The sequence below is a fragment of the Passer montanus genome, unplaced genomic scaffold (genome assembly GCF_014805655.1).
Source record: "Passer montanus isolate IOZ18808 unplaced genomic scaffold, ASM1480565v1 scaffold9, whole genome shotgun sequence".
Lineage (NCBI taxonomy): Eukaryota > Metazoa > Chordata > Aves > Passeriformes > Passeridae > Passer > Passer montanus.
This window is the reverse complement of record NW_024374367.1, coordinates 2,624,396-2,648,097: the sequence shown is the minus strand read 5'-3', so window position 1 is coordinate 2,648,097 and position 23,702 is coordinate 2,624,396. Positions and strand designations below refer to the sequence as shown.

The 23,702-nt window shown below is 46.8% G+C and overlaps 1 long non-coding RNA gene across 2 annotated transcripts; it reads left to right on the top strand.

Annotated features, from left to right (window-relative positions):
* Positions 1-4,517: 4,517 nt before the first annotated feature.
* On the top strand, positions 4,518-22,238 carry LOC120495630. 2 transcript variants are annotated; one of them, XR_005626097.1, is made up of 4 exons: positions 4,518-4,610; positions 4,746-4,982; positions 5,451-5,789; positions 22,215-22,238. It is a non-coding gene; the product is annotated as an uncharacterized LOC120495630 (long non-coding RNA). The 2 variants fall into 2 exon arrangements; XR_005626096.1 differs by having other exon boundaries at positions 4,746-5,139.
* Positions 22,239-23,702: the final 1,464 nt, after the last annotated feature.

Below are 23,702 nucleotides of genomic sequence, written 5' to 3'. Positions count from 1 at the left end.
AGTCAACAAAACTCTGGATGATGGTTCTTGAATCTCTAGAATTTCTGTAAGCCTGTTCCTTGTGGGGAAGCATTTGGGTTTGTTTATCAAATGCTTAACTTTTCTCCTCGACCTGTGGGATCCTTCCTGCTGTCCATGTGATGCCACCACATGTCCAGTGCTACTGCTTGTGCTTGGCAGCCCTGGGATGTTTGTAGGTCAGGGATGACAGATACTGAGCAGGGCTCATCAGTGCTATTAATTAATTGCATTCCAACAGCAGTGAAAGCAGCAGCAAGAGTAATAAACAAATTATAATCTGCATTATGAAGCTGACAGGTGCCACCCACTCATTACCTGTCTTTAACCACTCTCATTACTGCCCAGTCTTTGTGGGAACTAATCGTGCTGCTCAGTGTCCGACGTGTTCACTTGATGCCATTATCTGAAGCAATCAGCCTCTCCCTGTGAAAGAAGAGGAAGGTGCTTTTCCTGAGGCTTGTTCTCTGGATGCTGGAACACAGAGAGCTCTGGGGTGGAGGAGGATGAAGGTGCCCTTTGCCAAAGCATGGTGTGGCTGGGAATTGAAGACGAAATCCACAGGGACAATGTGGGGAGGAGCTGGGGATGGGTAGCAGGATGGGAGATTGTTACCAGCAGGAAACACTTTGTTCATCTCCATGGGTTATGGAATAATATCCAGTGAGGGGGTAATAGGAAGAACCACATTTTTTCCTCTCTCTAGTTGTTTTCCAGGCTTTGGGAACAAATTGGGTTGCTGACTAATGGCCCTTCTCTTTGTGGCTGCCCCTGGGCATTGCAGGAGGAAGTCCTGGTAGAGTTTCTGTGGGGACCAGTTCAAGCTCCCCCCAGGAAAAAGAAATTGAACTCCAGAGATTTCTTGCAGTGGTCTGGCTTAAGCTGAACTCAGCAGAGGCGAGGATGCTCAGCCAGAGGAGCTCAGCCTCCTTACCTGGCTGCTCCATTGCCTTTTGTGGCTCCAGTGTTAAGGACTGTGCTGTGCCTGGGCTGCAGCCCTTCTCCTTTCCTCCCTGACACAACTGGGAGCCTTCCTGGAGAACATTATTGCAGCCTGGAAGATGAGGAGTTGGGCTGAAAGACCAGCTGAGAAAATGGGTTTTTTTCAAGACTCCATGGATGGCTGGACCATGACCAGAGGTCCTGTTGCGCTCTCAGGGTTTTGGGACATCTCATCAGGGGGTCCCTATTCAGTAAAAAATAAGCCAAAATATGAGAAAGAAAGGTAGAGAGGTGAGGGACCAACTTTCCCAGCAGAGGATTGGCATCAGTCAGATACAACAAGTACAACAAAGGCCTGTGAAGAGCCAAAACTGTTGAATGTGTCTGCTAATGAAAAAGAGGAATAAGTATCAGATGAAATTTTCTGTTGACTATTCAGCATAGCAAAATCCAAAAGCTGCACTGCCTAGCTGTAGGAAGCCTTTGCATTATGGAGTAGTGGGGTTGTAGCATATGATGCTGAGAAAAATGAGAGCAAAGCAATCCATCTCAGAATGGGATAATGTCACAAGGGAGGGAGATCTCAGAAGTCCAATGAACTGTGCTGTGGGAGAAAGCTTGATTCCGACTATGGTCAAAAAACCCCAAACTGTCTTGAAAAAGAGCTAAGAACAAACTGAATAAATGCATTGTATGAATATGTGGCGAACAAAAGCGTTTGGGGGTTTGGAGGGCATTAGAATAACTAATGTAAGGGAAATCCACTGGATGCTTTTAAATATCAATACACAGTATCTTCAATATCGTGTATTGATATTTACAATACAACGCAGTATCTTTAAATATCAATCATGGCATACCCACATCTGCAAAGAGCTGGGGCCTGGGCAAGCATTAGTAATGTAACACAGCTACATGCTACACACAGCTCCATGGCCTGTTCTTACCCTTGGTTCTGCTGTGAAGTACCATAGAAAACAGGACAACAGGGTAGGATGAAGATTGATCCAATAATAGTTAGTGGCTGTGATTTTTCTGCTTTTCAAAAAAATGCTGTCTTAGAATAAGCTGTGTGGCACTCTGTGATTGTGTGTGTGTGAAGGGCTTTTTTGGAACGTGCAGATACTGTGCTTGCTCAGTAAAGACAGCTGCTGGAGGAGAAGACTCCTGAGGCTGTTGTACATCTGATATCGAATGGACATTGCAGACAGACAGCCCAAGCAATGAGAAGGTCCTTGTACCAGCCTTGTTCTTCACCAGCACCAGTCACTCTGAAATGGACACAATCATTAGGTGATGGAAAACCATTGCCTGGGTCAACAGACCTGCCTCTTGTATCCTCTGAGAAACATTTGGGCAGAAAACCAGCTCCAAAAGGATTTGCTTTGTTAAACCCATCCTCTCCCATGACTCCTGAAGTACTGCGCTTCTGGTAAAGGAGAACTGGATGATGTGGAAGCAGCTGGATGGGTCAGGCCGACTCATCCTGCCCTCAAAGCCCTCGTGTGCTACTTTAACACACACCACAGTGGGGCGAGACGCTGTGTGGGAGTGTGAGACAGTTCCTAATGTTCCTGTTGATCAAATGGCCCACTGAGTCTCCTGATCTGCTGTGATGATAAGTCCTAACAAGGACTCTCTCTTAATCCTCATTATCCCCTGTTGGCGCTTCCTGCCCACATACACTAGATATTTCCTATCAACAGGGAGGAACCTCTGTGGAAGATAGGATCAGATTCCCAGGAGCCAGGCTGGAGTAAGAGTGAAGAAAGAATGAGGAAACTGTCCTAATTTGAGGTTAATCTTATAAATACAGGGTTGGATACAGACAATAGGAAGAGAAATGCCAGGAGAGCTTCAGCATTTAGTGAGGAAAGGAGCATCTTTTTCCAGGAGTAGCCTGAATTGTAACTTATGATGTGGTGAACTTGCTGTTTGATGTAAGCTTCAGCAGAGGGGAAGAGACAGATTCTGCTTTGTGTTACCAGAGGAGGAGTAGTCTGAGGAAAAAAAAAAAAAACCAAACAAGGAAAGGTGTTTTTAACAAGTAATTTTTTGTCATTTGTATACTGATTCAAGCTGCAGTGCATGGATGGAGTGTTTAATTTCACAGATTTTATTTGAATAAGACACTAAATAAGGAGAAGAAAAGGGCTGTGTGATTTTCTTCCCTAAGCAGCCAGCATACCCATTGAGTATTTAAAGTTGCATGGCATTGCTGAAAATGCAGAAGCCCACAGACCTCCTTTTCTTCTAGTGTAAGTGGGTTATTGGGGTGGGGTGTTTCTTTCCTCTACCTAGACCCATAGCTGGAGCCTGGACCAGTCAGAGGCTTGGCCTGTCCCTCATGCTCACCTTTCATGTGGGCTGGGTGGAGTGTGCTGAAGCTTTGTGTTGGGGAGTTCTCTACAAACAGTTGCTTTTATGAACCTTTTTAGACAGCCTGTTAAACTGAAGAGCTGCCTCCTGCCTGTCCTGTCCACATGCCAGCACCGTGCACAGAGCCTGTGACACCTCTCTGTGTTTTGTTGGCAAGCAGGGTGGGAGCTGGTGCCTGTTTGTGAGGAGTGAATTGCCTTTGTGGGGGGTGTCAGGGTCCCTAAATGCACATTCATGTGCAGCAGGTGTTCCAGCATGATCCCATGTGAATGACTACAGTGCAACAAGGTGTGGACACCGGTTGCTCATCCCCACCCTGAAGGTGGTGTTGCAAGTTCCTGAAAAATGCTGTCATGCCCTTGCGGGTTTGGACTTGCTTGGCTTTTCACTCTCTGTGTCCTGCTCACAGGGCGTGTGGTGATGCTGTTTCATTTGTTGCCCAGCTCTGGGCTGATCATGGCTTCTTCCCTCAGAAGCTTTATAGGCCTTGCCTTGGACCAGGTTTGTGAAGCTCCCTAGAAACCTCCAGTTCCTTTTGGGTAGTCCAGCTTGTACAGAAGATCTTGCAAATCTTGGCCTAAGACAAGTGATACAGTAGTTCCCTGTCCCACGCTTCCTGTATGAGTAAGGACAAGGCTTTTTTAGCTATTTATATGCCACCTGAATCTTAATTTCCCACTTCCTATTGTTTCTGGTCCTCCCAGGAGAATTGATTTTTGCCTGAAAGTCAGTAGAACAACCATGTTCTGCCATGTGAACTCCCAGTTGTTCCTCAGGTGGCTGGCTCTGTTGTTTTCTCTCCACCATGGCAGGTTATGCCATCCAAGGGTTCTACTTCATTAAAGGCAGTGCACAGTTTGTCTCTGATGGCTGGTTTGGTTTTCTTTTTTGGGCTATGTTTAAGATAAACTCTGTGAGGGAGCAGGGCAGGCTCAGAGGACATACACAGTGATGTGGACACAGCAAATCATCTTTGTACTAAGTTTCCTTTCATAAAGGAAAGTAAGTAGTGCCTACAGGTGGTTGATACAGCTGAAGAGTGAGCAGAGTATAATTGCTTCTGCTATCTTCTGGGATGTGCTTCCAGCAAGTCACGACACCTGGTAACATGCTTGTAACACCTATTAACCTTCTAATTATATAAGTGGTGCTTTAATAGTGCCTGGTTGCCAGTCAAGTCTGGAAACATCAACTGTGGCTCTCCATGGTCACTGCTGAAATGCTGAGCCTGGTCACTGAGTCCACTGCTTCTTACTGTCAGTCCTTGCCAGGTGCCCCACTCCTTCTCACAGCTCAAAACCTGTCCTTGTCATTGGTTTTCTCCCTCAGTCCTTCTGCAGTGTGGTTGTTGGATTGTTGATGCTTTACTGAGCAGGTGCTGCTGTGTGGTATTTCTCCCCTTAAAGGTGGCAGCCTGCAGTGAAGAGCTGTGAGGCTGAAGGGATCAACATTTCTGCAGAGCCCTGAGTCACCTGGCATAGCACTGGATTTCAGTAAGGTGGAGGAACTGGAGTGAAAGCTGAGGCTTGCTGGAGGAAGAAGATTCAAGAATTCTTGTTTTGTGTGTGCTGTTGGGATCTGGTAGGCTGCAGGAAGAGGGGTCCCTGTGCTGCTGGCTGTGGAAGGAGCATGCCAGCTACAAGGTGCTCAGCCAGGCAGGGGACAGATGGAAAGGGATGTCCTGCACTGCCAGTGAACAGGCAGACCAAGCCACCAGCAGAAAGATTGAGCTCAGAGCTTTTAACAAACCATGACCTCATGGTTCAGCCTTCTTCTCCAAGTCCTCCTCTGAGCATAGAAGTAAGGTGTCAGACCAGAGTACCAAACTGCTGGAATCCTGATCCTCACCTTGTGTTCCTTTCCCTGGAATAATACAGACAGCAGCATCCTGCACTGTAGGAAGCCCTGGGGAAGAGAAGACTTGGCCAGGGGGAGGTGGGGAGCGCACAGAAGGATCTTGGGATGGGGTTTGAGGACAGGCTGACTTCTCGGTCCAGCTCTGGGGCAGCCCTGGTGAATGTTTTTCACTGCACTGGGAGGGACAGGTGTTCAGTGAGCAGGGCGGGGTGGATGTTCTGTGCCAAACTCTCACTTGTCTCCTTTCTCCTTAGGGCATTCTTCATTCGCTAAACTTGCTACTAAGGCAGCTTTGGTGGAAGTAATCAGTTTCCTGAAAGTGGAGGCCTTTCCTGGCTGAGCACCCAGAGTTGGGGTTTGGATGAACTGCTGTTTGGAAGAGCAGAGTGGGAAAAGTGGGAAGGTTTGCTGTGTGCTCCATTACGAGAGACTGCAGACAAGAATACAGATCAACAAACAATACCAAAAATCAGAGAACCACTTTCAGTTGCCTGCATTCAGATGCTCCTGGTGAGCAGAGCAAAGCTTTGAATGGAGAGCACAGCCTGCCTCCAATCTGTCTTCCTCCTTCCTGGCCCTAAACAAGACTTCAGGTACATAGCTCCAGAACAAGCAGTGAGAGCCAGTTTAGGGTGGGCACCATCTCTGCCCTCCACTATCTCTAGTGCCCCAGTCAGCAGGGACATGAGCCCGGGCAGCGCCCCTGTGGCACAGCTGTCAGAAAAAATAACAAGCTGGCAGGTCCTGACTCCTTATTTATATTTTGGTGAAGGTTTTTATCATGTTTCCTGCAGACACGGATGGAGAGGAATGGGTGGTTCTGCTGTTGGCGTGCCTTTCAGATAAAAGCCAATTGCTTTTCACACACTCTTGAGTTGCTGTTGGGTCTCAGTATATCCTCTTCTGCTTTATCATGCTGCTGCTTCTCCTGTGCCTGCTGGAAGACAGGTGTCTTCTATGCAAAGGATTTTTAAGAAGCTGCTTAGCCTGTTTATGACTTTTACTCTGTTTTTTTTTATTCTTCCTCTGCCCCATAAACTTCTTGTTTACCTTCTCCAAGTAGAGAAAATTTACAGGAATCTGTTATATGTTAATTGAAATTGCTTCTTGCTGTGCATGGAAACAAAAAAGGCAAACTACGACTGCCACACAATGTAAGCATAAACAGGAAAACATACCAAAAAAAGCTTTATTTTGGAGACACAGTCCCTTAAGAATGCAAAACGTTCTTGGCCTGGAAGGTCTGTAAGTCAAGTATCAATTGATGTGATGTACTGGAAAAGGAAATGTTTAACTTTTTTATTTATGTCCAGTAAATCTCAATGAAGCCTTCAGGGAAAAAAAACAACTCAGGAGGATTCAAAGGAAAACAGCTCGAAGGGCTTCCGGCTGTGTATGCACCACTTTAAATTTAAGAGCTTCATGGGAATGTTGATAGTTTATTCTCAGCAGTGTCACTGGAATGAGTCTGTAATTTGGAAACCCTTGCACAACTTTCAATTTTAAAAGAGCATTCTGGCCTAGATTTTAAAAAGTGACTATGGAAGGGTTCCTCAAACCAGTAGTTAGGTAGCCCAAAAACCGTGTCTAGAAAAGCAAGTCCCTTTAGGCTGTCTCCTCTTGGAGTCCAAATTTAATATGTGATCTTATGTTGGGAAGTCACCATGTGATTTGGGCAACCAAAAATTGGTGACTTATCCATTAGCTGAAATATATTTGAACTTAGTAATTGAACACAATGAGTAGAATCATCAAAACTGAAGTATGTTCGTGGTTCCTTTGTTAACTGACAAAAGAGCTCAATCATTTGATGAGCATTTGGCTCCAAGTTGTACACCTAGCTCTAGTGTCCAACTGCAAAGGCAAAATATTCAGTTAAGCTCAGTATTTGATGGTTTATGAAGGTCATATCTATTTTTATTGCTTTACTGGGAAAAGACTTGAGAACTCCTTGGAGTGTCTTTTTTATTTTTAACCCCTTCCAGCAAGGTTGAAGGATAATTGCCTGCCTCTGATCTGCTTGGAAGGTAACACCTTCCAAGCAGATCAGAGCCAGGCAATTATCCCCAGCAGTTGGTCAGACGGTGATCAAGGAATTTCTTTGGTCTGGAAGGGGTCCTTGTCTCTGCTGCACTGGGACCCAGCCAGGCAGGACAACGCTTTTCCTCTCTGCAACTTTAATTAGGGCAAAGGAAGAACAAACTGTCACTATGAGCTGTTCCAACCAACTCCCTTCTTCTATCAACTGCCAACCATGATTTTATGTTTAATTATTTGCATTACATCATTACTCCTGTGCTAGGTGTTGTACATGGCTAATGATGCAAAGCCTAGCCCAGGTTTGGACACTGTACAGGCTTCCCTGTAGGGCGGATGTGCAAAAGTGTTCGAAGTGCTCAAGGAGGGGAAGCTGGCAAAGCCTCCTCTACCTTCTCCCCTTAGAATAGTAAGATATTTAACATGTTAATTTAGCTTACTTATTAAAATGGAATAGTCATCTGCAGAAGTAAAGCCTGCACAGGTTAGAAACTCCTCTATGCTTTCTGTGCTTTGTGTCTGAGCAGGACATTTTTGCAGGAGACCCTGTCAGAGGTCCACTGGGCTATTCCCACTGGCACAAGCCCAGGCTGGGCACTGGGGCATTTGTTAAGAAACCTCGGCAAAGCAGAATCCATCAAAGTCTTGACTCTGCAGAGCATATAAGTCAAAGTATCTCTTCTGAAGGTGCCTGGTTAACAAGACCTGCCCCCTCCCAGAGCCTGTGGTCAGGGCTGGCTACTTGTTACTGTCCCAATGTCATTTCCATGTCCTCACAGCTTGTGTGTGCACACGTGTTTCCACTTGCTTTTTTATCATGTTCTCCTTTCTGAGCTTCCCTTTTGACTGTTGATAAACTGTATTGCTTAATACGGGCGAGGGTGTTGGTTTTGGAGGGTCTGGCAGGGTTCCCTGCAGAGGAGCTATCACAGTGTGGTCTCATGGTCTATCAGCTGGCCAGTGGAGTTTGCTGGGTCCCTCCCAGCAGGAGTGTGCCTGCCAGATGCTGGGCTGGGAGTGAAACTGGGAAAGGATGTTCTGTGTACTGGTAGTAAATCTCTGAGCAAAATGAGCTAGGAAAGGGGATAGGCAGTGCTGGTGGCAGAGGAAGGTCAGCCTGACTCACAGAGCCCCTGTGCTACACTCACCAAGTCTGGTCTGAAAGAGTGGAGAGGGAAATAATTTCTTCTCTGGCCTGTGCTGGTGCCTCTGCCCCCCTGCCCTCATGCAGGGCTGTGTGTGTAGTGTCTGGGAAGCAGAGCAGGGCGAGGCAGCAGGTGCCCAAATGCTTTGCTCTTTCTCAGTCCTGTGGCCAGAGTTGAGGCCAGCTGTCTGTCACCTGAGTCAAACCTGCCTTAACCTGGTGGAAGTGAGGTGAGGGACTGGAGCTGGAATGTATCCTGGTATTCTATAGCTAGCTATGCACTGGAAAGCCCAGGAGCTGATGCTGCTGGCAGGAGATGCCCTTTACTCCTCTCTGGAGCAGTTGAGTCTGTCTGCACTGAAACATGCTCTGCCTCCGGAAGAGGAAATGTGGGCCCTGCTTCTCTGAGATGCTGCAGGATGGCCAAACATCCTCAGCAGATAGAGATCATGTAATTCAGGTGGACCACTAAACTTTTAGGCAGCAATTAGGACTTATACAGTAACTGTGAGTCAGCTAATACGTCTGGGTGTTGCCTTGGCATACTTCCGATGGCAAATCCTTCCTGTGTAGGCTTGATGTTCTGACATTGTCTGATGGCCTCTCAAATGCTCCACTTGGAAACTTGATCAAAAACCTGTGGTGGTGCCAGAGGGAGATGTCCCATTAAATTCCTCAGTCTTCCTTTGGTCCTCTAAACCTGCAGAGGATCCCAGGCAATTTCTTTGATGCCTTCTTCCCCAGTGGATGAAGTAATTACGACTTCTGTGCAGCAGGCTAATAGCTCTGAAGGCTTTAGTCAGGCTGATTAACAACCACTGTGTTTTAATAAAAAATGTTCTGGTAAATCTTTCTGAATTGCAGCCCTAATTACTCTGCAGCCTGATGTGCAGCAATTGCAAAGTTAATAGGATCACCTGAATCCAGTTAATGAATCCTCTGTTATGGCTTGCTGTGACTCACAAGATGTGCAGTGTTTTTTCTGGTCTCCCCTGCCCTGTTCCATTTCCTGGTGAATATTTATGTTCTGTATGGCTGAAGGTAAGGGGGTGTGCACCTAGACTCTGAATGAATTAACCTAAATATATGTGCATCCTTCCTCTTATTATTTCAAGGGACTTGTAAAGATGAAGAACCTGGGCTTTTTGCTTTGGTCTCAAGGTGAGTTCACTCCAGAAGTCACCAACAGCTGCTCTTGCCTGATAGTTCTTTTCAGGCTTACAGGTTTTGATGAGAAATCTGTTCAATCCTGTTCTCTGCTTCCCCAGCAGTACTCTGCATCTAGAAGGAATACTCTTCCTCCTTGTTGCTAGCATTTAAAGTTAGTTTGTCCTCTATCAGAAAATGAAAAAAACCCAAAACATTAAACTGAAAGCAATTTGTTTTGTTAGAATTTTTTCTTTAGGATTCAACCCTTTGTACGTACATACATTTATACTCTCTGGCTGCCTCCACTCCCCTTTCAAAAGGAGCATTACATATTAACCCCAAATCCAAGATTTTTTCATCTTTTACAAGGTTGTAACTGGTGATTTAATTTTGGAAAGCTTTGGAGTGGGACTCTTGGCAAGAAACACAGACCTACCAGTGCTTTTGGTTTTAAGGTGCCTTTTGCTTTTGCAGGTGATTTAGGGCTTGTTGGCAGACTTGTGTTAAAGGTTTGGCCTCAGTCAGGGATAAACAAGGACTGTTTGAAAGTGGCCTTTCAAGACTTCCCTCCTTGCTCACTTCTTGTTCTAAATGTAATGTGCTTCTTACATAGATTTATAGGTTTAAGTCCTTGTTTAGGCACACTATAAAATGTGCCTCTAACCATGTACCTTGTAACTACCATAATAGCAAGGAAGCCTGTCCGACGAATTTAGTGGCAGGAAGCAAAGTCAACATCTAAAGGATGTAATAAAGAGATTCAGGTGGGTAGGACACAGCAACATACCAGAGGAAAGACTTGACACCAGTTACATTTCTGGTCCCATAGCTCCAGTGCTGTCCTTTACTGGGCATAATCCAATGAACCATTTGTCTGAACTCTCATGGTGCTGGGGCTTGTGTAAAAGTCCACATGTGAGGCCTGGGACTGGCTGTCCCCCAGCTATGGGGGTATTCCTGTAGAGGAGAGGATGCGTGGAGCAAATCTTTCTCTTTTCTGCTGCTCTCATCACAGATGGTTTCATACATGGGTCAAGCTGAAAAACTCCAGCTGAATACGGGGGTGTTAACAGAGGATATTGGACTGGGGATTTCCAGAGGCTTCATTAAATTTCTGTCTAGGAACTTGAAGCCCTTGGGTAAGAGGGGGAAACTGCTAAATGATTCAAGTTTTGCAGTAGAGATAGATGAATGAAGTTACAATGGAACTGTGCAAATATTTATTGCATGCTGGCAACGGATTTCAGGTCAGCCCTTTACAGCTGGAAGTAGAGAATGACAATATATTTTTCTTTTAAGCAGAGTTTAGAGCAAAGAGAAATAAAAGGCCTGGATGATGTTTAGAAGGAGGAACAAATCTGAGCCTGGCAAATCTGCTTGTACATGATAAGACAAGGAGGGCAAGAGAGCAGAGGTGGTGCTGAAGGGTTTGTGTTGCTTTCCTGAGCATGAGAAGTGCAATATCAGCCCTGTAACTGCTCCTGCCTGGCTGGGACTTGCAAAAAATCTGTTGTGAATGATGGGCTGAATGTGGGAGGAAAGGAGTGCAGTTTATCTTAGATTTTTAAATATTATAGTGTCAGACTTCTGTGTGTTGGGCTCTCCCCTAAAAGTTCAGAGCTTTTGAAGGCTCCTTTCATTTCTGGTATTCACAACCATTTATCCTCTGTGCTCGGCTCAGTAACTGGGATGGGATTAGGAATGCAGGAGCTGTAGCATGGTTAGATACCAGTTTTGATTGCCTGTGGTGGTTTTCTTGTTGCTGTTTTTGTTTGGTTTTCCTCTTTATGGAAGTAATGGATAATGTGCGGTTGAAGTTAGCTTGACTCTGAGCTGCTGGATGCTTTGGCAGGGACATTAGCTTGGGGAGAGGGGGAATGCTCCACTCCTTGCCTCCCAGAGGTCAGAGAGGTTTTCTCATGGTGGGTGGGAGGAAGTCACTTCTCACTTCCTCCTCAGACAGAGCAGAGTCTGCTGTCTCGCTTACATTTCCCTTAGTCCTGCTGATAAATATTTGTAATTTTGATGTTTTGGAAGCTGAGTGCCGGAAGATCAAAACTCACACTTGCTGGCTTTTGTGGAGAGTGAGAACTGGCTGCTTCCCACATGTTGTCTGTGGGATTGCTTCACATGGCTGCTCTGTGCTTGGACAGTGCCTCGCCCTTCCTTGGGAGCTCTCCAGACGGAACTGGGCAGGAAGCAGCATGGCTGTGTGCTGGGCAGAAGCAGGACCTGGGGACAGGAGGGATGGAGTTCACTCCTGGCTTCAGGGTGATCAGCAGACATGACAGAACAAGGAGAGCAGCATGTGCTGGGTGCTGCTGCTCAGCAGCAAACTCTGTCCTCCTGTCACATTCCAATGGCTGACCAGACCCTGCCTAACCCACGCTGCCAGAGCTGAGCCTCTCCCACTTGACTCCAGCTCACAGCAAATCTGGAGAGGGAGCTGTCACAGTGGAGCTCCAAGCTCGCTCTCTCTGAACTGAATGTGGGAGTTTTTGGCATGTCCTTGAGTGGGACAAAGATTTAAAATCCTTACCCTAACCTATGGGGAAACATTCAGGAGGCTTTCATCTCTGGAAAATGCACTGGGTTCTCTGGATGAAAGAGCTGTTATTTACCTATCAACAACATAATCCCCCTCCCTCCTACAGATTGCAGGCAAGCTCCCGGGGCAAACGACAGAGTAATTAAGAACAAATATTTACTATGAAGGACTAGCTGAGGCCTGGCTGGGCAAGCAGCCATGAGCCTTGTCTGAACTTGCCTTCTGTTTGCTCCCCTTTGAAAGCAAGGAGTCAAAGTCTTTTGTCAGAGGAGTGTTTGTGAGGCACAAGATGGTGGGTTGGGCCTCTGAAGCAGCCAGGAGCTATCAGGCTGTTTGTTCCAAGCCTAGGAAATCCCCCACAACAGGAGTTCCTTGCATGCAGAGGCACTTCACTTTGCTGTTACGGATGGCTCTTTGGTACATCTGCAAGTAAGGGTTGGTGTGTGCACTGCACGTGGTGCCATGCCACAAGCAAGTCTGTGGAAATACTTGCCTACTCTAGTATCCCAAATGAATTCTGTGTTCGTTTGCATCTACTTTCCCTTCTGATTTCTGTTGCAACTCAAGGTTTTGCTTCCCAGGACTCAAGCCCTGGTGTGGAGATACAAGGGAGTTTGACTGCTGGAGAAAGCATGAACTTGCAAAATTGCTGGGACTGTTTCACAGCTCAGACTCGCAGCCTACTCACCTGCCTTCTGCCACTCTGATCAACAGCAAGGAGGGGTGACAGGGTTCTTGCTCATCTCCTGGCAAGGCTGGGCAAGCTGAAATTTAATAAATAAGTCAATTGTGAGTAATAGAAACAATTGCAAGGATGTGGTGTGTGGTTCAACCAGCTATCACTGCTGTGGTAATGCAACAAGGCATGTGATTAGACTGGGAAATTGCTGTAGCAATACCAAGATTTACAGCATGAGTCCTACAGAAGGAGTAGTCATGAGAGACACACACACTCAGAGCTTGCAAAAGGATGTAGCAAAGTGTCTGAACAAGGCCAGCACCCTCTTCCAGAGTGCTGAGGAAGCCATAGAAATAACTGGAGAGATGCCCTGCACCATGCTGGGCATGTGCTTTAAAACAGTTACAACTTGTCAGAGTTTTTGAGGAATATGTCACCAGCTGGGCTGATTTAAAAGGTTGTTTTTGGTTCGTTCCTCTTTGTTGTAAGGATGGTCTTGTATTATCAGCAGTGTAACAGCTGAAACCAGGGTTCACAGAGGCCTTGCTCCTGGGCTGAACCTAACGTGCCTGGAACTCTGATCTTTGATATCTAGCTTTATATGCTAGATATCTGGTTAGGTTATTTTAAATAAAATCCTTTGCTCCGAGAGAGAAAAGTTTATTTGAGTGACACATCTCCTTTTGTTTGGGAGCTTGGATGCAACACCAGGGAGAAGGCAGAGCTTATCCAGTACACAGGGTCTGGGGAGAGGAAAGGCTCTCAGCCATGGGCTAGGAAACCACAGAAGAGCAAAGAAATGAGCTAGAGTAGCTCTTGCCCCTAAAAAGGGCAAGAACAGCTTCAGCAGAGCCATTTACTGTGGCTTTATCAGTGCTCACCTCCTGCTTTGGCCCCGGGTGTGTGGGGAGGACGTGGCTGCGCAGCCTCTGCAGCTCAAGTGGGGTGACCAGTGTGTTAAAGCTGGCAAACCCCAACTGAACTCAGAGCTTGAGTGGAGCAAAACTTGCTTACTGTTTTTCCCATTAAATCCATGCCATCCTGGCTTACGAGTATGTGCATTTTTTGGCTTCACTGTCCAAAAGAAATGCCAAAAAAAGCTGTTGGGTCTCTGGTTTGGCTTCTACAAAGGTGTTGTCCACTCCAGTGTGTCTCGTGCATATGGGCTGTAGGAGGAGAGCCCTGCTTTTGTCATCGTTGCCAGTGAGCCAGACATCTACAGTCCCCCTGCCAAGCTTGTTCTGCTGTTCAAGAATTCCGCTTGATTTTCAAAGGGAAGTTGATTTTTAAAGCTGCCTGGAGTATGTGCTATGCTTTCTGAAAGAGAAGTAGGCAATGAAGTTATGGTCAGAGAAAATATATGTTGGTTGTTTTGGGGAATGATTCCTGCCTTGTGTTGATTCTCACTGTTGCCATTCTTTCATGGTCACATTTGCTCATTGGCAGGTTGAGGGATGCATGTCTTTGGAGTACTGTGCCCTGAAAAGGTGAGTGCTTGCAAGAATGCCTTGGATAAGACCTCATTCCCTTGGCTAGTTGAGGATCCTGAAGCCAGATAGGCTGCTAGAGTTTATCCAGAGATCTGCATCATCCTAGTGCAGCAAAGCAGTAATCAGGACTAGGGACACTACCTTTTAAAATTGTGTTTGGAGTTTTGTGTCAAGGAAAAGTCTGTGCCTGGGACTATGCACACACTGGAAAACGTCCTCATTTCCTTAAACTTAACATGTTAAATAGGGAGTTGCTGAAATACTTCCTACTTCTGCTCTTCCTCAGTAGTTTAAAGACAAGTTTAATAATTATCATTTGAAAAGCACCTAAGGAAAAAAACTTAAGGTATTCTTTTCTGTCTGACATTACAAAGAGACTTTCACACCTTATCTCCAGGCACTGCCAACTGTGTTGTGTCTTTTGTGATAGTTATCAAACAAATAGAGTAGGTGTTTCCTAGCACTGCAGGTACCCACCAGACATTGAGGTGAAGAACCCAAAGGAACCTGAGAAGACTCAGGATCGACAGAGGCAAGTGGGAGCTGCAGGTTGCTGAAGCCTGCACATTCCTACACTGAGCTGGTGAGGAAGAGTTAACTCACTTTTGTCTGAGCTGAGGCTGGAAGCAGAGGTTGATTGACTGAACATTGGAAATCCTCTCTTCATGCCAGGTGTAACAAGGATCATCTGGTAAAAATGTGTGTCTGCCTGAGACAGATCTGCCTTAGACATGCACTAGCACGAATGGAGTTTGCTGTCTGCTGGAGGAGCCAGGTCCCCAGTTGAGCAAAGCCTAACGGAAATTGGATCCAGTCCAGAATGTCTGGATGGCATATGATATTTACTGAAATATGGCATTGCTTGTGTAAGCAGCACACCCTTCTCCCTCACTCTGGAAACCATCTGGGCTTCATGTGTGAGTGGTTGAAAACCAGAGCAGGAGAGCATCTGAAGCTGTGTGACTCCTGTGATGTGTTTCCCACTCTGGCCCCCCTGCCTCGGTGTCCTTGCATTTGCAAGCATGGGAATCTCAGCCATGGCCCAATGTCCTCCTCACCCACTGAGGGTTTTCTTCCTGTGCTCTGCAGTGGTTGTGAATGGAGTATGGTTGTATGAGGAGTTTGCACAGGACTAAACTGACAGGTTAGGAGGGAAATTTTCTTGCCTCAGCCAGGCTACAATCATTTTGCTGACCAAATCTTTCATTTCTAGCTGCATCCACAGCCAGTAGCTTTATTGACTCTACTGATTTTTATACAAGCTGGACTAAAAGCTCCTGAGAACAAAAAAGGATTATTTGGCATGTCTGTGCTCTTGCATAGCAAGTGTTTCTTCCAAATGCAGCTGAGCACCCTTAGCAGAGACTTGGGACTGGGCAGAGCCTCCTGTCCTTGACATAGCCAGGCTAAGAAATTATTTGTCCAATTGCTGTGCTAAAAGGGCAGGAGGGGACAGGGGAGTACAAAAAATAATGCAGGTTTGGCTGTGCTTTTCTTTAGCTTTTGGGAGGGGGGTTAGTTAAAGGTAGGACTTCTGGGGTGGGGTTAGGGTTTCCTCTGCTGTTTTCAAGGCTTTCCTTGTAGCTTCCTCTCTGTCTGTGTATGCACACTCTGTGGGTTTTGTTTCTTAGAGGGAGCATCATATGACAGCCCCAGCATCTCTGATCTTTCTGGCAGACTGATCCCTCTTCCTTCCTGAACTTGATAAACAGTCCAAGAAACTGTGCCTGTGTGTGAGTGCAAGTACGTCTTTCAGAGACCACAGCTTGTTTCTCCATTCTTGGTGTGGTTTTTCTATCCTTCTGTCAGAGTTTCTGGTGCTTCTGTGCTTTGCTTTCCCATCTCCCCTCCTGCTGTGGTTTACCTGCTGCTGCCTGACATGAAGATGTGGGTGATATGTGAACAATCTGTTTCTGAGAACTCTGACTTGTGCTCCCTGGCCTTACACCCTAATGGCACAGGGTTTCTGAGGTGGTGGTCAGGGTTTCAGGCCCTCTTGACAAGACTTTGCAGGGTTTTCTGAACTCAGCCTGCTCGTGCAGTGCTGGCAGTGTCCTCCTGCCAAGTGGTTGCTGTGGCTTGCAGGTTATCCAGATGGCCAGTGCAGGCAGATGCTGTTGGAGGAGGAAAGCCTTCTCTGTGTGTCTGTGCAAAGCACTGTGGCACAGCAGAGCTCTGGTTCAGAGCAGGACTCTGACGTGGTAGCACAATGTGAATTGTTCCCAGATTCAGCTGTCTTTGGCCTAATGTGGCTAAAATACAGAGAGCCACTGAAGCAATTTCCCTTGCTTCCAATCCCAGCAGCTTGTGCTTTTGTGGCCAAAGGAGCTGGCTCCAGCTATGTCACTGCTGCTGGAAAGTGGAAATGCCCTGTGTGCAGATACCCATCTAGGTCCAGGAAGGTCTGGAGGCCTGACCTTTGTACCTCTACTCAGAGAGGGTCTTGTGGGCTGGGACTTACTGGATGGCCTTGGAGCTGTGCATTTCCTTGAGCTGAGGGGTGCATTTTCCTTAGTTCCTGAAGTAGTGCACATTTGAACCTCATTCTCCCCTGTAGTTCATTGCCAGTCTGAGTTGCCAGACTCAGGCTGGACTAGCCTTGCACTGTCTTCAGCTCCTTCAGCTGAGTATGCCCATCTCCTCCATTGTAGCTGATGCTTGAGAAGTGTTGTGTGCTCGTCCCCATCCTCCAAGGTAGGAGAAAAGTTCCCACTTCTGTGTTCTCTTCCTGTCTCTTGGAGCCTTGGAGACATCCAGCAGCATGGTGTTCAGCAGCAGCATTAAAACAGGTCACTTCACTATGGAGGTACCTTTTCTGCTCCCTCCCTTCCTTTTTCCTGCTTTGGCAGATTGCCTGGCCTGATTGACTGCATTTTGATTCATCTCTGCTATTTAATCTCCTCCCTGGAGAAAGATGGGCAGGAGAGATGCTGTTGCTGCCCTGAGGTAGGAATCAAGAGCCGTGGAGTGTTATTTCATTCGGTCCAAAAAAGCCCTCTAACAGCACAAGGACATGTTGTGCTGCACTGAAAGGTGGCTTTGAGGGATCATGTAATCTGCCCTCGCCTGGCCTTGCGCTGTCTCTTGCTCTAGGGCTGGAATCAAAATACCATCTCAGATACTGCAGCCCAATTGATTGGAGCTGTTTCAACCAATTCCATCTCTGTGTTCTGGAGGAAGACCTTTCTTTCCTCCTTCCCCATCCTGGTCGGATAACATCCAGGAAACTTGCTGTCCAGATGAGATGTTCATCTTGTGCAGGGGGGTGACCCTGTGAAGGAGACAAACAGCTTTCTAGTGAGCGGGCATGGGTGGGCTAATGATGTTGGAGCAGGAGAGTGATAGGAGGGAGCAGATGAAATTATGTCCTCCATTTCTTTCAGCCAGAAGGGTTGTCAGGGTCCAAGGGTTGGAATACAGATGAGCAGCTGTGAGGCAGAGGCTGGAAAGAGCTTTTTTTGTTCGTGCTGAATAACACTTGGTGCATTGGCTGCCTGTGTCTAGCTGTATGCTGTCCTACAGGGATGAGAGCTGTGCCCTGTTGTCTTTTCTCATCCTGTTTCCCTGGAACTTTCTACTGGGATGATGCCTCCTTAGGCTGAGCTGCCTCTGGGGTCCCTCTCGAGGGTTACTGACTGATGACATGCACTGAGCTTTAAAGCTGTGGGGTTTGGCCTCTTCTCTCACCTATAGAAACGTAGTTTTCCTTCTGGTTTGCCATGGCAAGGAGGGATGAGGGTATCAAAACTTGCTCAGGCCAGCCTTAAGTGAAACAATAGGGCTCATAGCTCTGATGTTGGTTGGGTACTCCTCTGTATTGCCAGTGTCCCTTGGCAAGAAGGGAATGGGATGAGAGCTCCCAGTGAATGTGTTACTTTCTCCTGGGCTGTATCTCTCCACGGTCACTCTCTTGCAATTGTATGTATATGGGTGGTCCCTCTACCTAGCTGAGCTCTTGGAAGCCCACCAGGAGAAATACCTCATATGACTATGAAATACAGAGCCTTTATACAGCCATCTCCAATGTTATGCTTTACCAGAACACAGTCTCCTGGGGCAGGTCTCTGAAGGGAACCAAATCCTACATCCAGCTTAATTTCTTCTGACCACTGCTGTCCTAGACCAGCTCACATACCAAAGGCCTGTTGAGAGCAGGATCCTGTGATCCTTTTTTGCTCTAAGTGTATTTTTCTGCTGTTGGGAGTGCCTGGTGTCTTCAGGGAATGGTGGACGGAGGTAGTGCTGTCAGCCTTGCCTGTGGCTGTGCTCCCTCCTGATGCTCTGTACATCTTCAGCACCCCAGTGTTTGGAGGAAGTTGACTGCAGCTTTATTTACATGCCATGGGTGGGGATATAATAAAAGGAAATGAAGAAGCCCACACTAAGAGCAATGGCTTTTGTTTGTCACCAGCAATGCTGTGAGTCTGGCCTCACTAAAAAGCAAATACTGAATGGCCAGCTGCCATCCCATCTTGGGCTCTGGCTGTACTGTCTTGTCTGGAGAGAGGAGCAGAATCAGGCCCATCTGCTCACTGCAGGTCCTGCTGCACAGGGCGGTGGGAATGATGTGAGGCTGTTCCCCAGGAATTAACACTGGATGAAGCACGTACTTAATCACAGAAGGTCGGGCTCTCCAAGAGTTCTCAGAGTAAGACCCCCTCCTCTTTCCAGATGCTGGAATGTCTCCGAAGAGTTCTCACTCTGGATAGACTTTTTTATTTAACTGCTTGGCCTCTGCCCAAGGGAGTCTGTGTGGCTTTATGGGAACGGAGTTTTATTTGAGCAGTGAGTGTTGTGCACGTTTGAACATGTGTATCCAGTGGATCATTCAGCTGGGGATGGAATTGCACTGTTGACCACAAATCTTTGTGCATATGCATTGATGACACTTATCTGTAAAGTTATAATCTTTACTTGGTTAAAGCTTCTGAAATTATACATCTGCTTGTTATTCTCTGTGCTCTGTGATGCTCTGCTAAGCCACCTCCTGCCCTGCTGCATGCTTGTCTTTATTCTCTTGTGCCTCCCACCTAGCTGTAAAGTAGCTGTGCCACTGGGCCTTGCTACCCAGCTGTGCTTTTGGGAAAGAAGTGATTTCCTTGGGGTGTCTGAGGCTGGTGGAGCAGCAGGGCTGAGGACCCAGCCTCTCTCCTTGGCATCCAGAAAGGATCATGATTGTTCTGTGGCTCCCTGAAAGGAGGTATGTGCTTGTGAGTGCAGGGAGATACACTAACCTGACTTCCAGGAGAACAATTTTGTTATTCCTATTTCTTCTAAATGGATGGGAGGAAGACAGGATGAGGAGAGAGGAAGAACTCTGAGCATTAAAAGTTGCTATGAGACTGGTAAAGGCCTGTTATAAATGCAGGGCAACACTTCAGGGTGTTTCAGTCACAAAGGGAAGGGAGCATGTAAAAATGGTCTGAGTCCACTTCATGGGTTGTGCATGGCCCCTGCTCTGAGAAAGGTGGTGTAAGTTCAATGTTTGATATTCTGGAAAAGCATCTTTGTGGTGTAGCATTTATCAAAGTTTCAGGTCATTGTCCAGTCCAACCCTGAACTGCTGTGTGACCTCCTGGAAACCCTCTGTTACCTGTGTGTGCCTCAGGTCTCTCCTTGTCTCCTCAGCTGGATCTGTTCTCTCCATGGCAGCCTCTCTGGCTCTTAAGGCTTTCTGCCTGAGCACAGCTCTGGTTTTGAGGTGGTAAAAACTCACAGCATTTGTGGTTAAAAGCCAAAGCTTCCAAAGGGTCTGAGCTCCATTTCATGTGTTCCAGGGAGGCAAATCTGGGAGGGAAGGGGAAGATGTGAGGGAAAGTTTTGGCTGTAAAATGGAGTAGCATGGGGTTTTTTATTCAGGGCTTTTGTGGGCCAAGCAAAGCCTCAAGTGCTGCTAGTGCTTCTCTTTGTCAGCTTCTTCCACTGGAAACTCCAGTTCCTTTCTCTTGTCTACCTCGGACAAATAACCTGCAGGAATGCCAGATGGAAAGTATTCTTTTCAGACTGGCTGGGCACACAGGGCTCATTTACAGCTTGCTGGCGTGTGGTAGTTGTTCAGAGTTGACTGGGCACTGCCTCCTCACATGAGCAGAAGGAAGCCAGGCTCCAGAACACAAAAGAAGGAAAGGAGAAGGGATTTGTGTGGCAGATGAAGGCAGCTGACCTGCCAGTGCTGGCAGTGCAAAGGTGTTCAGTGGATCCTAAGCTGCAGAAAGACAGACTGCTCAGCCTCCTAACTATGCTGGTTTTGTCCAGGCCTCTCCAAACATTCATTGGACACCCTACTTCAGAGCAGTCCTCAGAAACAAATACTTCAGGGAGGGAAATTTAACCTCCCATGAGTTTGAGGCCACAAAGTAAATTAGTGGTGTGATTTGAGATATGACCAGAAGATGTAATTTCTCCATTTGTGCTTGGGCACTGCTAGGTACCACTAATTTTCCAGGGACAGACATTAAAGTGAAAACCAACTCTGTTCTTGCATCCCATCCAGCTTCAGCCTTCTCTTCATACAACCTCTTACAGTGCTTTTAGAAGGAATGGGGAACTGGTAGTGGTAGGAATGCCAACAGGAGAAAAGGCAGGGTGTGAAAACAGTGGTAAACAGGAATAATATGGATGGCAACAAGGTTCTCAGGAGGCCACCTGTGTGCTCAAGCCTCTCACTGGGGCACCAGCAGCCTTTGAGAGAACTTTTGTAGGACTGGAGAAACAAAGTGTAGAGTTGTCCTAACCTACAACCCTTGTGAAAGTGGCAGAAAGAGAACTTGTCTATAGCCAAGCTGTTTTCAAGTGACACAGCTTTTAGGTGAGTGTTTCTGGAAACATGACAGGTTTTCCTCTTGCTCTGTGGGATACCCTTACTTGATGATATAATTCAGGTACCTGTTAAATGGCATTGTGGTCAGTGTCACAGTCAGGTGGGCTCCCTGCAGGGCCTTCAAAGGGATAGAGAGGTGTCTTTGGACATGAAAGGTCTGACTTTGCAATAACACCTGAGCTTTTGCTCAGCAGGCCCCTCTCATCTGAGTCTGGAAGGTGTATGCACGTGCTGTGGGGGTGATTGAGGCCAGCTGGGTGCTCAGACCTGGTTGTCCCCCACCTGCACTGCCATCAGGTGTTGGGGTGTTGGCTTGAGCAAGTCTCTGTGGATTGGTGAGTTTAACACAGGCTCAGACATGGGGAAAAAGAGCTCACCCATTTCTGCCTCTTCCCAGGGCCCTGCTCTGACAGGCAGTGCTGTGCTGTCCAAGGTCTGGAGTCCTGGGGCTGCTCCAAGGCCGCCAGCCTTGCAGAGGAGAAGATGGTTTTGTTTAGCTTGCTTATATGAAGAAAATAATTCTGTCAAACTAGGGATCTGGAAAAGATGGGGGGAGCAGGAAGTCTTCCTGTTGGCATTTATTAGAAGGGAAATGAATGGTTTATGTTCAGGGGGCCCTGCTGGATGTGCAGTGCTCGGGGACAGTGGTCTGGTGAAAGCCTCCTGACTTCTTGAGTCCATGGTTAGAATGTGATCTGGAATGAGCAAGCAAGGGCTAAATATAGAAGCTGCTGGCTCCCATCCTGCCATGGCGGCTCTGCCCTCCCTGCAGTCCTGGAGGCTGCAAGCTCTGCCTATTGTTCCGGTCACATTCTTGTGTCCCACGATGGGGCCTCTGTGATGGAATAAAATGAAGAGAAGCAGATGGGAAAACAATAACCCAAGGAACGGGCCCTGAGCTTTGCTGGAAGCTTCCAAAAACCCATAAATCCCCAAATGCATTTGTGCTGGATTAGGGAACTGAAGCAAAGCAAGAGCCAAGTACTTCCCTTCCTGTATCCATGTGCTCTTATTGCCCAGAGAAAACTGTCTAAGGGGGCTCTACCTTGCAATAAATTATTGTAGTGGCTACTCTGTTTTCTCGGAATTTTAATTATGGTACCTTCCTTGTCTGCCCTTTCTCTGCACTTCCTGACCGTTTTGTTTTGCAGGCTGAGGGATAAAATGACCCCACCTTTTCATCCTTCTCCTGTACTACTGAGCTGGCTGCAAACAAAACATAGTGGGAGCCTTGCCAGGCAATGGTGTGGTTCCCCTGAGGTGCTGGTAAGTGCTCTACAGAAAGGAATTGGTGACTGGGAGCCTCTTGGAAGGAGAGAGAAACTGGCGAGCACTGTGCAGAGAATATGATCTGCCTGAAATATGTTGAGTAATCATGAAGGTGTCGAAGTGATTGGAAGCCCTAAGACAGTTACAATTTCTTTCTGTTTGTATTTGAAGTGCAGATTGTTATCTATAGTATCCCTTCCTTAAGTGCATGCCCATGCAAAACCTTTGTGAGCAGCAGGCAGGCAGGATGATTCCAGAGGTGAATGAAAGAAGTTTGGTACTTTCTGCAGAACTCTGCTTTACCTTGCAAAAAGCAAACAACGTGTTTACTCACCTACCTGTCTGTGAAATTTTATTTGCTCACGCAGTTAAAAGCTGCAACTTCTTTCCCTGAGAGCCTGTTTGCTGCTGTCTCTTTGAGATGGAGCAGGTCCCCAGAGGATTACACCAATGTTGCAATTGGCCCAGGGGAAGAGGGAGGCTCTGCTTTGGGAAGCAGGGAACAGGATACAGAGTGAAGGGAAATGAGGTCTTCATTTGAACCAACCATCTTGTGAAACCTCATCTTTTGGATCTGAGGCAGGAAGAGCTGCACAGGCTGAATCTGTGTTGTTACAGCATAGGAGCTAAGTTATTTAAAACCAGGAGGGATCTATATACCAGCAATCTTCATCCTTGTTAAAATTCCACTTCTCTGCTCCTAATCCTTTCTCCAAGCATATATTCTTACAGTCACCTTCCTCCCTGATATGTTTGCTCTTTCCATTCACTGCCCATGTTAAACAGCTGTTGCTGCTCTGAATGGACAGATGCAAGGAAAAGAATGTAAAAAAAGTAAAACTTTTCATGAGCTGGAGTGGTCCAAAGCTACTGAAACAACATCCAGGTTCACATTCTGATTAATGGCCTTTGAATTAGGCTTGGTGTTACTCAGGTGGTTTAATTTGCAGGACGCAGGTTTTCTGTGTGGCTGGTCACTGTACTGGGGTATTTTGAACAGAGGGATATGTACTCTGGGATTGTAACTATATAGTTTGTTAACTTTATTGTTCCTTTCATTTGAGTGGGAGTTTTTTTTCATTGAAATTATAGAGTGTTTATGCCCTTCTGTTCTTTGTGTACCTAAATCACATAGGAACCTCCAAGTTCCTGGTAAAAAGTGAACTTGCTATTGATACAAACCACTGTGTTGTGCACAGGAAAGTGCATTGCTTCCTTTGACCAGGTGTTGTGTGGCAAATTTGTTTCATGTCCCACGTGCCCTGCTGTGCTGCAGCACTGTGCTGCAGCTGATGTGCTCTTGTGTCTCTGCTTCTACAGCTGGGGATAAAGAGCACACCTGACAAAATGTGTTTCAAAGGCAAAGAGAG